The sequence below is a fragment of the Pogoniulus pusillus genome, chromosome 2 (assembly GCF_015220805.1).
Source record: "Pogoniulus pusillus isolate bPogPus1 chromosome 2, bPogPus1.pri, whole genome shotgun sequence".
Lineage (NCBI taxonomy): Eukaryota > Metazoa > Chordata > Aves > Piciformes > Lybiidae > Pogoniulus > Pogoniulus pusillus.
Window position 1 is genome coordinate 460,238 of NC_087265.1, and position 14,529 is coordinate 474,766.

The following is a 14,529-nucleotide window of genomic DNA, read 5'->3' on the forward strand; positions in this document are numbered from 1 at the left end:
TATCCCCTTTGCCCTGGGGTGTTGGATTTAACGTTGTTTGTAATTTGCAGCAAGAGAAGCGTCATTGTTGATGAAGCACTGGGATCACTGCAATTTAATCAGGCTGGCAAAGGCCACAGCTCTGCATTTCCCTGAAGCACAGCCTCCTGATCCAAGCTTTGCCAGGAGTTCAGAACAGGTAGGAGAAATCAGAACCACAGAAGCGTACAGGCTGGCAAAGCCACTCAGGATCACCAAGTCCAACCTAGAACCCTGCTCTACAAGATTCACCTTAAACCATATCCACATCCAAATGACCCTTAAACACAGCCAGGGTAGGTGACTCCACCACCTCCCTAGGCAGCTCATTCCAGTGCCTAAATCATTGAGGGGCAGTGGTAAAGCCCTCTCAGAGCACTCAGCCCATACTGCCATGCTGCAAAGAGCCTTTCCTAGCTGTTCTGGGATGTACCTCTCCTTTACAGACTCTCCCTCTGCCCAGAATTATGCCACTGCTCTAAAAATACAGCCTGCTTTCTGTAGGCTTCCACAGGAAATGAGCTCTGAAGCTTTTGTTCCTGCTAAACTCAGCTAGAAAGCAGAAACAAAGGAGTAGTAATAGTGCAGGGTGATGCTCTTTCATCTCCAGAGGCCTGGGCTCAAGCAGAACAAGAAACTGGTTCAAATGCTTCCAAAGGATACATTTAAGAAACATTTTCTGGAGGAGTGTGAAATATATTACAGAAGCCCAAAAGAATAAGGCAGGAGGCTGCTACAGCAAATGCAAGGACCAATGTGTCAACAGCTGGCCAGGGCAGATAACAAGAGGTAGGGAAAGGAAACAAGGTACCTAAAATATCACTGAAGGGCAGCGTGTGCCCTTTGCTCTTGGTTTCTGAGGGAGGCTGCCTCCAGCCGTGGCTCACTCAGTTCCTCCCTGCAGGAGTCTGTTCCAGGACACAGTCGGTGGGCAGTGTGTGGGAGGATGTGAGCTTGCCTGCTCTTTGCTGTGCCCAGCCCTGTCCTTGCTGCCAGCCAGTGCGGCTTTGCATGCTGTTTGTGCTGCAGCTCAGCAGTGCTGGCCAGAGTCCCGCCCCCAGCCTGCAGCCATGGGGCTGGGGGACTGACCACAGCAAGCAGCTGTGGCAGTGCCAGCTGTGACCAGCTGTGTACAGGCTCCTATGGCTCAGTGTTTCGGAGTGAGTCAACAATTCCCAGTAAATCCCCTTCAGCTTTAGGTGTTTTCCATCCAGCACATGATGCTGCAAAAACATCCCAGAGGTGAGGAGGTAAAGACACAGCAGAGCTGAACCTCACAAGATGCATGGGGACAGAGATGAAAGCTTCTACGGCAGTGGGAGGGAAAAGGCAAGGAGTCTTTGGCTTGGGGCAGCTGGCAAGGGGCAAATGGAAAATGCAGGCAGATTTATGTCACTGAATAGCTGTGGGTCAACAGAAAGGACAAAAATAATCACCCAAAAGCTGCTAAAAAAGTCTTCCAACAAGGGTAAAGGAAAGCTCCTAGTTTAAAAAAATGCCATCCCTACAGTGGGAAGTGACTGTGCTCAGTTAATAAGTCATTTCTGAGAGGGAGTCAGGGAAATTAAAGAGCTGTTTCATTTCCTTTAATGGATTGTTAAATTTCAAATAGTGAATTAATCTCATTTCTTTGAGCCTTTTTTCTCCCTTGTCTTCATTGTGGGAATGTTAAAATATTGATAAAGATAAGAAAATAGATCTCTCTCTATTTAAAATGTATTCAAGCCTGAATGTTGTCTGATGGAAAGGTGACAGCCTTAGTTTCTCAGTGCACCATGTCTCTGTCCAGAAAGGCTGAAAGGAAAGCACAAAGGTAGCTTTTGCCTTTTGAGAGCGAGCTGCCTTTGTGCCTGAACCCATGCACACCTGAACATGCTCCAGCCTTCAGGAGGCTTCACTGAGGGTGCAGGTGCTCTCTGCCGTTCCTCTGTTTCCTAGCTACCGAGCAGGGGTCAGCGCTCTCTTAGTAGGCTGGGAATTGTTTCTGATGAGAATAATAATGTAAATGTGACGAGAAAGATGTTATCAGCTGGTTAGTTGGGCTTTTTTGTTCTCTCAGGTTTTGGGGATTATCTTTTGGGGGGGTGCCTGCTTATTGAAGATAGGAGCAGACTGTAGATACAGTGTCCTGGGGACGGCGGTGAGCAGATGCTCACTGGTCAGTGCGGAGCTAAGGGCAGTAGGAAAGGACAGCTGTGAGTCGTGCACCTTTCAGCACTGGATTGCTGAAAAGTGGCCCTCATGGCTTGGAGGTGACTTGGTCTCCTGCAAGTGCCTGTGCTAGAGGAACATTGGCAACTGTGGCTGAACAAACTGAAACAACAGTCATCTTCTGTGGAAGACCTTTTAGTCATCAAAGGAAGCTGTTGCATCCACTTGATTCTGCCTTGACCACTGTAACTGGCCCAATATGTCAGTGCTGCTCCCTTGGGAGCGTGGCCACAGGGCTGCCCCTGGCTGGGCACATGCAGTGCCTCAGCTTCCCTGCGTGCTGCCTGACCTTGGGTAAATCACTTGCTTATGAGATACCTCCCTTCCTTATCTGTAAAGCAGAGGCAGGGGAGGCTGAGATGGTAATAGTGCTTGCCTGCCTTGCAGCAGTGCTGAGAAGATAACTTCATTAACGAGACGCCCATCTCTCTGCTGTGCTGTGGGCCATGGAGATAAAGAGACAAATGCAAGTGAATGTGAGCTGTGAGAGAAGACAAAGAGGAGCTGTACGTGAATGGGTCTGCACCTGCTGTTAGTGTATGGAGGAAAAGGCAAGAGGCTGAAATGAGAGGACAGTGATCTTCTTCCTCCTGGGTTTTATCCTTGACACAAGCCTGGGAGAAAGTGCGGATTAGCATCACTGACGTCAGCTGCCAGCACTGTGCACAGGGTTCTGAGCTCCCCTGCTGTGCTCTGCAGCACCCTGGATTTGCTCTGGCAAATGGAGTGAAGTGGTTTATTAGGTAGTGTGCAAAAATGAACTCTTTGGACTGGTTTTGCACCCAGGAAAAGCCAGCCTGTGAGAAAGGAAGTTATTGCCACAAACTCTGACAGGGTGTTGCTGCCCGAGGAAGCATTTGGCTATAACCCAAGCGTTCCTGTTTCCTTGGCAGTCTTCTGACGTGCCTGTATTTGTTTTCTGCTTGGAGCTCCATGCTGTCACCCTGGTCAGGGAAGCTGCCCCATGCTGTGCAGGCTGGGGCAAATGTGTGTGCAGATACTCACCCAGCAGCAAAGACAAGATCAGAAGAGACAGGCCAGGAAAAAAAAACAAACATATAGAAAAAAGAATGTCCAGAAGAAGCTTCCAAGAGTTGAAATGTTCAGGTCCCAGTTGTGGTGTAATTAGCACTGACTTTTGCAGCAGTCATTTGGGAAAGTAACCAGAAAATGGAATTCAGGGGCAGTGAATGAGTGGCATTGAAGGTAGATCATGGACGTGCCTTAACTGCAGCCATTGCTGCTCTGAGAAGGGCAGAATGCCATGGGAAGCTGACACCAGAATTCAGCAGCCGTTCCAAAGTGAAGAAGAGGAGTTTCCCAGCTGCTTTCACAGAAGAGCAAGCACCACAAGGCTCTGGTAGGCAGGAGCTCATCTGCTGGGAAGCTAGTGGCAAGACCTCCAGGTGATGTGCCTGGCAGAGGCTGCACAGCAGCACTGTCACTGTGGCATACCAATGCCAGCCTTTCTGGCTGGAAATGGAAGGCAGACAGCAGGAAGGGACCAACAAGCATGAGTGTGCCCACAGGCTGGCTGCTCACCTGTGCTGGCAGGGACAGGAACAACCACTGTGTGAGGGCAGGTGGGGGGAGCTGGGTCTGCTGAGGCTGGAGGAGACTGAGGCAGGGACCTCACTGATGTTTAGAAACATCTAAAGGGTGAGTGTCAGGAGGATCAAGCCTCACTTCTTAGTGCTGTCCAGTGACAAGACAAGGGGCAATGGACACAAACTGCAACGTGGGAGGTTCCACGTGAGATAAAAAGCCCTTCACCGTGAGGCTGACAGAGCCCTGGGGCAGGCTGCCCAGAGACGTTGTGGAGTGTCCATCTCAGGAGACATTCAGAATCTGCCTGGACGTGTCCCTGGGCCCTTTGTTCTGGGCGATCCTGCTCTGCCTGGGCCTTGTTCTGGCTGTTCGGCAGAAGTCCCTTCCGGCTGCCAGGATCCTGTGACTCGGTGCAGGTGTGCCAGGAGGAGGCCTCTCTCCCCACTGCTCCTGTCCCCCGTACGCGGCTTTAAGCAGTGTCTGTGGTGCTGAGCGGCCGCGGGCGTTTCATCGTCCTCCGCGCAGGAGATCTTAGGCACCTGACGGCTTCGGCTTTACCTGAGCTTGCGGCCGGCCAACGTGAAGGCACCTTCCTGGAGGAAACTCTTGTGGTAAAGCCTAAATTTGGGTGATTCAGCGCCTGGTGGCACAGCTTGCACAAAGGAGAACGTTCCGGCACCAGCAGCAGCTTCGATGCTGTTGCCAGGCTCCTTTGGTGCTCACTATCCTGTCCTACTTTATCCAATTATAATTAAGTGCTGGGTTTAATCTTCAAAGCATTTCAAAAACCCTACCTAATTAATCTTACCACACACTTCTAGGTGGCAGGTAAGCACTCATTAAGTATTTTTGATTCAGAATTAGGTAACAGCTAATCTCTTCAATAATTCAATTCAGGAAACTTAAAGACCCCAACCCAGCGCCTGTTCCCCCTTGCCAAAACAGTGGGACAAACCGTCACCGCTGAACCCAGTGGGGGCTCCTCCCGTTGGCTTGGGGCCTGGAGAATCAACTGCTCTGACTGATGGAGCACTCTGAGGCTCTTTGTAATTGCACAAAGAAATGAAGCTTGATTGTCCCTGTCGCTTGGGCACTGCGCCGGAATGACGCTGTTAAAAACAAGCAGCAGCGCACGCGTGAGCGGCATGGTTTTAGTTGGAAGGAGTGCTGGCAGGTACATCACTCTGATTCTGCAGCTGGTACCCACTCCAAACTTGACTCCCTCCTCGTTTTTTGAATTTCTTTGCAGCAAGTTAGAGTAAATACCACTTTTTAATTTCAGAGCTGGGGCTGAACTCCACGGGAGTCGTTTAGAGGGAGAATATTTGCAGCGGCAATTAAACCGCTGCCCGTCTGGTGGGCTCTGTGTGAGTACAGGCTTCTCAACAAGAGAGGCTGTAATTGTAGCTTCTACAGAAGGCTTTTGTACGCCTGGAAAACAAATAAGAAAAAACCTCTTCACACCTACCACTATGATCTTGCAGTATTCACCCATACACGCAAGAAGGAGAGTTGCAGGTGACAACAGAAAATTATACCTTGGCAGTGTCACTGGCTTTTAAGTTCATGAAACAATTGCAAATCAAAGTAGGGATGGAGCAAAACAAGACATTAATGACATGCTGCTGAGCTGCTGTATGTTGATTGTGAGCATGCAATATTCCAGAAGGGGTTAAGCAGAGGAAGAAATTAAACCCAGCATGGGAGAAGCAAATCTTCTTCTCCAGGGACTGCAGTATTAAGCATCATAGGCAGGTGAGATGTGACAGCCTTAGCATGACCTTGTTTTACACACCAGGGATTAGCATTTGAGCTGATGTTTGAGCCTGGTATATAGCCACAAATCTGTACTGTTACAGATGCAGCTGTTGAGATAACACCAGCTCTGACTGCACAACCTGTCCTTCCCAGGCCACAGCTACAGCTGTGCATGACTCTGGAGATGGTTTTACTCAGGTAGAGAATGAAATTTCTGTAGGAGGATACTGGCAGTGACCTTGCTGTACAGTCACAGGGAGGCAGTGTTACTTGCTATGTCCCAGACAATGCCATACCTGCAGCTAATCTGTAGAAATCATTCTTTCAGGGTTCTGGGTGCTAGAAGATTGCATTGACTGGGCTGGCTCACGGGAGAGCAATCCCCTTAAAGTCTCTCATAGCCCACATCTGACTCCAGGAGCCCTGGAAGCAGGGCTTGCTGGAAACTGGTAGTGTGCTAAGCTGAAAATATTGCTCTGCTCCTGCCTTTTGCTTTGGACACCCACATGCAGCTGCCAGCAGAGATGGGGCCTGGGACTGAGGTACAGGTCACTTGGAGGCTCCTGCCACATGTGCCAGCAGAACTGCAGAAAAGCAAGCAAACCAAGTGAGAGGTTGCCTTAAGACTGGGAGGAAACCAAGAGTGAACCTGTGGCTGCTCTGAGAGGTTGGGTTTGAGCTGACAGGACGTGGTGCTGTGCACTTGCATAGCTCTGTGTGTGTATCAGTGCAGAGGTGTGCCTGCACACCTGGCCGGTGCCAGCAGCCCTGGGAGCACACACTGGCTGCTGCAGCCTGCCTCTGGGCCACTGCCATCGATGGGCTGGCTGGCCGGCCAGGTGCTCTCACCTTTCAGAAGGTCTGGAGAGCAGCAGGACCAGTGTCACACCTCAGCAAGGGGTGCGCAGTGCTGTTTGTGGTCCGTGCAGTGACATCTCGCACCAGCCGTGCTCTGCAGGCCGCTGGCAGTGCTGGCTCGGCCAGGAGCTCAGACTGGGAGGGTCCGAAGCCAGGGCAGCCGACCCAAGCAGGCTCGCAGGTGTTTCACATCACCCTAATCCTGTCACAGGTGTGGCACATTAACATCCCACGCATTGTAAAAGCGGCAGCTTGCTAAGGGTGTGGGCGCCATCTTGTCTGTGTCCTGCTGCTGCCGCCCCCCGCCGCCGGCAGGAGCCCCCCGCCGCCGGCAGGAGCCCCTCGTCGTTTTGCCCCCGAGGATTCCTTTTCCTGCTTGCGAGGACGTCCGGACCCTCCCTAAGGTAAGTGCAACTTTGTATACGTTCGGTGAGCGCTGATGTTTGTTTTGCTGTTTCGCTGAGGCTGTTTGGAGCGCAGCGCAAGGCTCTTGTCTCCTTTCCCTGATCCCCCTGCCTGGCTGGGGAGGGGTCACTGGGTGCTAGGACAACTTCTTCGACGTAAAACCTTTTGGGGTTTTCTTCTGTGGTTTCCCCCTCTTTTTGTTACTTGTTTGCCAAACCAAGGGAGGAGAAGCAGCTCCTTGGGAGCTGCCGTTCACTGTTCATTGCAGTTTGCTGTGCGTCTTAGCTGTGATGTGGCTGCAGGCTGAGGTTCTGTGGCTTGGTTCTGCCCTTCAAATGCCACACTTTCTGTGCTTAGGAGCCCAGATGCAGATGGGGCAATGTGTTCTTTGTGGAGCTTTTCTGGTGGTGATACTCCCAGGGGAGGCTTTGTGAGCATCTGTGAAGCAATCAGCTGCCCTTGCCAAGGCACTGCAGCCAGTTCTGGGGGCTCAACTCCCTTGTGCCCAGCCAGCAGGCGCTGCGATTCTTTCTCGAGCTGAGCAGCACCTCTACGTCTCCAGTGTGGTTTAAATCCCTTTGGAGCTCCGTGCAGGCACAAGAATCCTTACTTACCATGGCTTTGGACTGAGGAGTTAGTCTGGCCAGGGTCACCAGGGTATCAGCAGGCACGTATTTCACCAGGGTCTGGAGTAATGCACTCTTTAATTCTCCACCTGCATTGTTGAGCTCTCTCTGGTCTCTTTTCTCTTCTGTCTGTTCAGGATTTAGTCTTTGACTTGTTTAATTAAAATCAGCTCACTTCAGCCAGGCTGGAATGTCCAATAATAACTGCTTATTAAGGAGTGGAAGCTGTGCAGTTATTAATTTAAATTATTTTGTTCCTGAGGTTTTGCTCAAATTAAATGCAAAACCAAATTAAACAATGATTTAATTAAGTGGAAGAGATAGGAGGTAGAGGCAGATTTACAAGGTGAGGATCTGAAAGAAGTGTATCCTTTCAGTTGTGACATCTAACAGATGTAATCCTTCATCAGCATGGCAAAGCAGAGGTTTGCTGTCATTCAGAGGATAATGAAGAAACCAAAGGCAAGAACTGTGTTACAAGGGAAGAAACTAAAGTAATGAAGGTCTTGAGCGACCTGTTCTAGTGGGAGGTGTCCCTGCCTATGGTGGGGAGTTGGAACTGGCTGAGCTTTGAGGTCCCTTCCAGCCTAAAGCATTCTATGAATAGAGCTCTACAAAACTGGATAAACAAACCCCCACCAAACTCCAGAGAAGAGCTTAAAGGAAACAAAAGCCGGTGTGGTTGGAGAGGAATACCACCCAGCTGAGCACTGCTAGGTGCTGGGAGCTGCTGGAATAAAGGGCAAATTAATAATCTTACAGCATTTATACACACAGAGCAGCCTGGGAAAACAAACTTCATTCTGCATCGAGATGCTCAAGGCTGACCTGCCATGAAATGAATTCTTCAATAACAATCGCAGCAATTTGTCGACGCTAATTAGATTTATGGTTTGTGTACGCAGAGAGTCAGAAATCCCACAGAAGCAACAATTATCTCTGAGCATTTTGGTTAATGTTAGATTATTAAAACATCATTCTGCTGTGACAAGTTCGTGGGGCCCTGCCGAATGGGTAGGAGGCTATGTGCTTGTTTCCAGAAGGTTCTCCGGCTAGGGTAGTGCTGGCTAAAATTAAACTCCCTGGCACTCTAGATTGACTATTTCATCTCTACAGTCATTTAGAGTAATTAGTTTATTCTTTTCTGAGTAATTTTGTTTAACAGTGTGTTTGAAATTGTTCTGACCTCCTGCAGCTGGGCTGTTTGAGATGGCAATGACTTCAGGGTCTCAAGTTGTTCTGGTAGCAGCCATTGCAAGTTGAGCATTATTGTCGTAGATATTGGATGCAATAAACCCAGATAATTGTTGGCTTGGCTTTTTCAGAGAGTAGTCTTCTGTGGTGGAGATTTTATGCTCTAGGAAGCCATTAGCATGCTTAGGAAACTAAATAATATGTAAAATAGTAATGGTGGAAAGGCTCAGATTTAGCATTTCTTTCTGTGTTACTGAAGGACCTGTTTCTGTTGTTGTCATTTGTCCCTTTCTGATTGCACAATAAGGGCATAATTCTCCCTACTGGAGCTGCCTGTCAGTAGGTGAAGGGAACCTGCAGGAAGGCTGCAGAGGAGCTCTTCCCCCTTGTCCTGTCACTAGATGCCCTCAGGAATAGTTTGGAGCTGAGGCAGAGCAGGGTTAGAGCAGAGCTGAGGAAGAAGTTCTCCAGTGTGAGGGTGGTGAGAGTGTGGCCCAGGCTGCCCAGGGAGGCTGTGGCTGCCTCCTGCCTGGGGTGCTGCAGGCCAGGCTGGATGAGGCCTTGAGCAGCTGAGTGTAGCTGAGAGGTGTCCCTGGGCATGATGGGGAGGGTGGAGCGCATGAGCTCTGAGGTCCCTTCCAGCTCAAACCATTCTCTGTTTCTATGTAATTTACTGTGGATTAAGAATTGGTTCCAGAATCCATTCCTAAAGCAAGAGAGTTGCTTGAAAAGGTTATGACTTACATGTGCAGATTGCTGAGTACCTCTCTGTAGGGGTGAAAGAAGCCTGGTTTATGTTTGATTGCTGAGCAGTCCACCGGCGTCCTGGCCTCTGGCTCCTGCCCTTGGCTGTGACAGGACTGTCAGTGCTGGGGGCAAAGTGGTTTCCTCTTCGCTGCTGATCCCCGGTGCAGCCTGCTGGCCATGAGTAGTGGTGGGGCTGGAGAGGAAAAGCACAGGGGAGGGTTCACTTGGGGTTGCCAGAGTTAGCTTTTACTGACTTGAGGTGGTGTTGGCTCTGCTTCGTGAATCAGCAGCCGAAGGCTCAGCTAATTTCTTGCTGCAGCAATCTTTTAATTGCTAATGATGAAGTAGGAGGTAGTGAGCAGGTCCCAGGCATTGCACAACCTGGTTTCAGGAGTGAGCCTGGCAGTTAGCAAAATCTCCTCTCTGCACTGTAAGTAGAGCTTATTTATGGGACAACCTGGCAAAGAGGAAGACCCCTCCCCAGAGAGCCATCCTTCAGGTGTCCCTTTCCAGATTATAACTCTGCTTTAACACCGTGCCCGTGGCACTCAAACAGATTTATCATCTTTATTTTATTGACAAGGTGCTCAGGAGGTCAAAGTCAATCCATTTATGGTAGTATTTTTAAGGACTGTTTTTATTGTGCCCAAGGCAAGGTGGTGCTGTGCAAGACAAGTGGAGACAGAATGTGGCACGGTGCAGCCCTTGTTACATTTCAGTGAACTAAACTAAGTGATGGTGACATTCCAAAGCAAAATCCAGCTGAATTAACACAACTGCCTTCTTCAACGAAGGGCCCAGACGGTTTCTGTTCTGCCACCATGAGCCATTCCAGAGAGGGACTACTTGGGAAATGCTGCACCCCTCATTAACACTGGGATCTGATTCCCTCCTCTGGTGTCCTTCCTGGGGCCATGGGTGCAGCAATGGAGACACATGGAGACTGTCCTTTGCCAGTTCCATCCCAAGGGAGCAAGTGACACTTTCTGTAGCACCGTTGGTCTGCTCAGACATTTACCCTGTAGTTAAACACCACTGCAAGATGCAGCCCCTTGCTCAGGGCTGTTGATGGGTGCAGCTCTGTGGCTGCTGTGCCTCTTGCTTGTCCCAAGTATCTAATTTCTGAACAAAAGCAAATGGCTGCTTGCACAATGCTGCCCCAGGAATGCTACCCGAGCAGTGCTATGGAGTTAATAGCATTTGCTTCCTCAATAATGCCATCAAATACTCACTTTAAATGTAATTAATAGCCTTTGCTCGGTGTGTATTAGCTATAATCCAAACTTAACGCGTTGTGGTCTTACCAGTGATTAAGTGCTCTGTCCAAACAATGCAAATACATTAGGCACTCATACCCAGCTAATGATTTGTCATCCTTTGCACGGTTTAGTTTGCAGCAGTTTGGCAAATGCTGATCCCCACATTAGTGCTGGAGGGGCTGAGTGCTTCAGGTGGGCACTGCGAAGGGCAGGGACTGAGAGGAGTGCTTGGGGGAGGCGTGCGCGGTCAGCCAGGAGAGGGGCGTTCAGTGTGACAGCATCTGGGACAAGTGCCATGTGTTCAGCCCCTACAGAAGAGACATGTGGGGCCCTCTCAAAGGCAGCCAGCACCTTTCAAAGCTGTGTTTTGTTCTGCGTTGAATGTCTCATTTCCATACCTGTGACTGAGCTCGGTTGTGCTTGCATTGTCACTGAGGAGGCAACCAGGGAAACTGATCTGCTGTCAGCTCCTCTAGAGCCAGACTGGCAGGTTCCGTGCTCAGTCTGATGCAGATCAGACCAAACAAGGTTGGAGTTGATGGCAGTGTGCTGGCATGGGGAGGAGCAAAAGCTCAACTGGGTTTTCCGGCAAGCCACGAGCAAAGCAGTCCCTTGGTTACTGTTTCCCTCGTGCAGTGGTGTTGATTGTGGCCTTAGGACAGAATCGGTGTAAACTTGAGCATGTCCATTGCAGGCCATGGTAGAAGGCAATTACTGCTGCCTCTCACCAATATAAAGGCTTCACTGTAATTAGACTGGATTGTGAAAATCTGACTTGAAAAAGACCCAAGAGGAGACAACTGAGCACTGCTGATTGCTCATCTGAAAGATGTCTGCTTGCACCTTATTGTGACTGCATCATCAGATGAAGCCTTCCTCTTCATTTTTCCTTCAGGACAAAGCCAGGTGCAGATGTCAAACTTGCACACAGTGGTGCAGTGCTGAGTATCACAGCTGTCCCCTTGTAAGAATCCATCAAAGTCCTTGTCTAGTATGGAGCCACTGTTACTCTGTGGTGCTCAGGCTAGGTTACTCTTCAAGGCAGATGCTGCTCTCCTTCTGGAGAAGAAACCTGTACAGCTAATTTAGTTGCCCAGCTCTAGTGCTATAACTGCATTAAAAAGGTTTAAGCAAGACCAGTGCTGGCTTGTCTGGGAGCTGAGTGCTCCTGGTTGCTGTGGCCACTTGGATTTCCCCCAGGAAGAAATTCAACTGCAGGGAGGTTTTGTTGCTCTTGATTCGGTGGTGTTGGTGCAGTGGTGGCTGGTAGCTGGTGCTGTAGTCTCCTGCAAAGAGCTTTGTCTTGAAGCACCACCGCCCTTGGTTAAGGCAAGGAGCTGTTGATAAAACACAAGGGTTTCTCTTGACTGGGCTCAAAGCATTCCTGCTAACTTGAGGTTTTTTTTTTTCTAAGCCAAACAATTCTGTGGCAGCAGCTTGCAGAGAAGCACCGAGCAGCTCCATATTTTTGGCACTAAAAGCAAGCACACAACAATACCTGTTGCAGCTGCTCAGTGAACATGTCTCTGCTGAGCTATTTGAACAGTTCTGGTGACATGATGAAGCAAGTCCTGTGGGGAAAATCTGTCTCCTTGGAGGCATGAGAAAAATTGCTGTGAATGCCTGGAAGTCGAGCTTTAGCTGCCACTAATGGTTGGGAAGTTGTGTGTGAGTAAAATGAGGGCAGCCTGCAGGCTTGCGGGAGGCTCTGCTCTGCCCAGTGAAAGGCAGAAGCATCCAGGAATGCCTGATGGAAAAGGAGTGGAGAGTGGATATTTGAACTGTTCTTTCATGCTGAAATAGTTGTGGACTCTCTTTCCTTCCTCACCCAGGGGAAACTACCCGAAGGGAGGCAGGGAGGGATGCCAGGAAAACTGGAGTGGCAGACTGAGGACAGGGAAGGAAGTGATAGGATATAACTTTGCTTTTCTTTCTGAAGGCAGGGGAGTGCAGGTGTGATGGAGCTCTGCCTGCTGCTCCTGCTCCCAGTAAATAGCAGCAGCTGGTGGAGGAAGGCTTAAGAAGCGGAGAGCTTTTGTTTGTTTGCCTTCGACAGCAGCTGCAAATCAAATAACATCAATAGGTGATGGCAGCTAGGAAGCCCTGGAAGCAATATATTCCCCAAGCCTGAGGTGCATGTTAGCTTTGGGCAAAGCAGTGCTAGGCACACGACATATCTAAAGGGCATTCTAAAGCTCTGGAAAATAGCTGCTGCATCCAAAAATCACTCGTGTGGAGAGTGAATGAAGCCCCAGTGACTCATTCAGGTAATGCCAACCAGCAGCACCGTTTGGCGAGGTCTCCAGCGAGTCATGGTGTGCTCACAGGCGCAACTGGTAGAGATTGAGGAACCCTTGTCTTAATGAGAGTACTTACAGCAAATCTGACCCAGGGAGGGGCCGAGCACCTCAGAAGGACAATGGGGCCTAACCCTTGCCCTTAGGCATGCAGTGCTCGGAAAATAAGGTGTCCTCCTCTGCCCCGGGGAGCTCAGCACGCACGGGCCGACTTCCACCTGTGTCTTGCAGCCTTCTATCAGTGCAGGCTTCAGCTCGTTCAGCTTTAGGACTCTACTGTGTTTGGAAAGCAAATGTGGCCTGCAGTGCAACCCCTGCAGCGCCCGAGTGTGGCCCCAGCACTGACAACAGAGGTAGCAGTGTGGGAGGAGATGCATCTCCTCCTTCCCTCGGTCCCACGGGTGCTCTGTATGTTGCTTCTGGTACTTTGTACCTTTGGTATAGGGAACTAAAACTTTCTAGAAACTGCTGCCCGCAGGCAGGATTAGTGGCTTCACCCCTTAATTCGTAGGGAATGGTGGGGTTCTGCACAAAAGTGATAGCAGAAGGCCCTGAGGGGATGTGTAGCTTGAAGCCACATCCTTCTACAGTTTCAAGACATCATCTCTGTGATGCACCCAGGCTCGATTTGCCTGGAAGAAGGTGACTTATTGTGCTGGGCTGTGAAGCAAAGCAATAAGCTATTGACAAACCAAGGGGCAGCGTTCTGTTCCCGAGAAAACAATTCTTTATTCATGCCTATAGCCTTTATCTTGGCTTGCCTTTCTATTTTTAACTCGTGGATTAGAAAGGAGGCATTGATTATATGAAACTTTTATTCCAGTCTGTGTTTCCTCTGAATGCCTTTGCAGAGTAATGCACTGCATATGACATGCACCAGAGGACACTGACGGAGGCAGACTCGCTCTGCACAGGGTCAGAGCAGGTGTCCAAAGGGACTGACAAAGCAGGTGACAGCAGCAGAACCCTGTGAGAGACAAGAGTAAAGGCTGAGGAGCTTCTGGGCTGTTGGAAGTGGAGTTTGGAGCTCTGTCACAGCAGATGCCCTGAAGAGGGGGGTCTCGTTGGTGTGCTTGCTGGATTTCTTGTTTTGTATTTTAGTGCTCCATAAGCAGAGAGGATGATGGAATTGGGTATTTATTTTCAGGGGTAACAATTCATGTGTGGCCAACTGACCTGGACGAGCCAAGTAGTTCCAGCAGAAGTGTTGTCCTCCAAAGCACTTTGGTCTCCAGGACCTTGCTATTTGGCATCTGTCATCAGTGGCTGGTTGCTCTTGAATGCTGCGGCGGGCACAAGAGAGGTGACACAATAGCCTGCATAAAAAGCAACAGGCAGCTGGGCAGGACAGGTGAAGTCTAATTCCTCTGCTTTGCAGATTATGGCTTCATCTACTGAATGTGGCAGTCAGACAAGGCAGCGTGGCAGATTGTCAGGCACCTCTCTGAATGTTACCATGCCCCCTCCTCACTAGTTCTGGCTCACCCTTGGAGCCAGCAAGTCTGAGCATCTGCAATGAGAAGTCTCTTACTACTGCTGTCACAAGAGAATTAAAAATGCCATAAATTTCCTCAAGTTAGCTCTTAATGATGATGCCTTTAAGGACTT

General features: G+C 49.7%; 1 long non-coding RNA gene across 1 annotated transcript in view; it reads left to right on the forward strand.

Moving 5' to 3' along the window:
• The first annotated feature begins 6,759 nt into the window (after positions 1-6,759).
• Positions 6,760-14,529, forward strand: part of LOC135181372 (uncharacterized) — a 114,760-nt gene continuing 106,990 nt past the window's right edge. The window contains exon 1 of the long non-coding RNA XR_010304842.1: positions 6,760-6,797. This is a non-coding gene — a long non-coding RNA (uncharacterized LOC135181372). The remainder of the gene's footprint in view (positions 6,798-14,529) is intronic.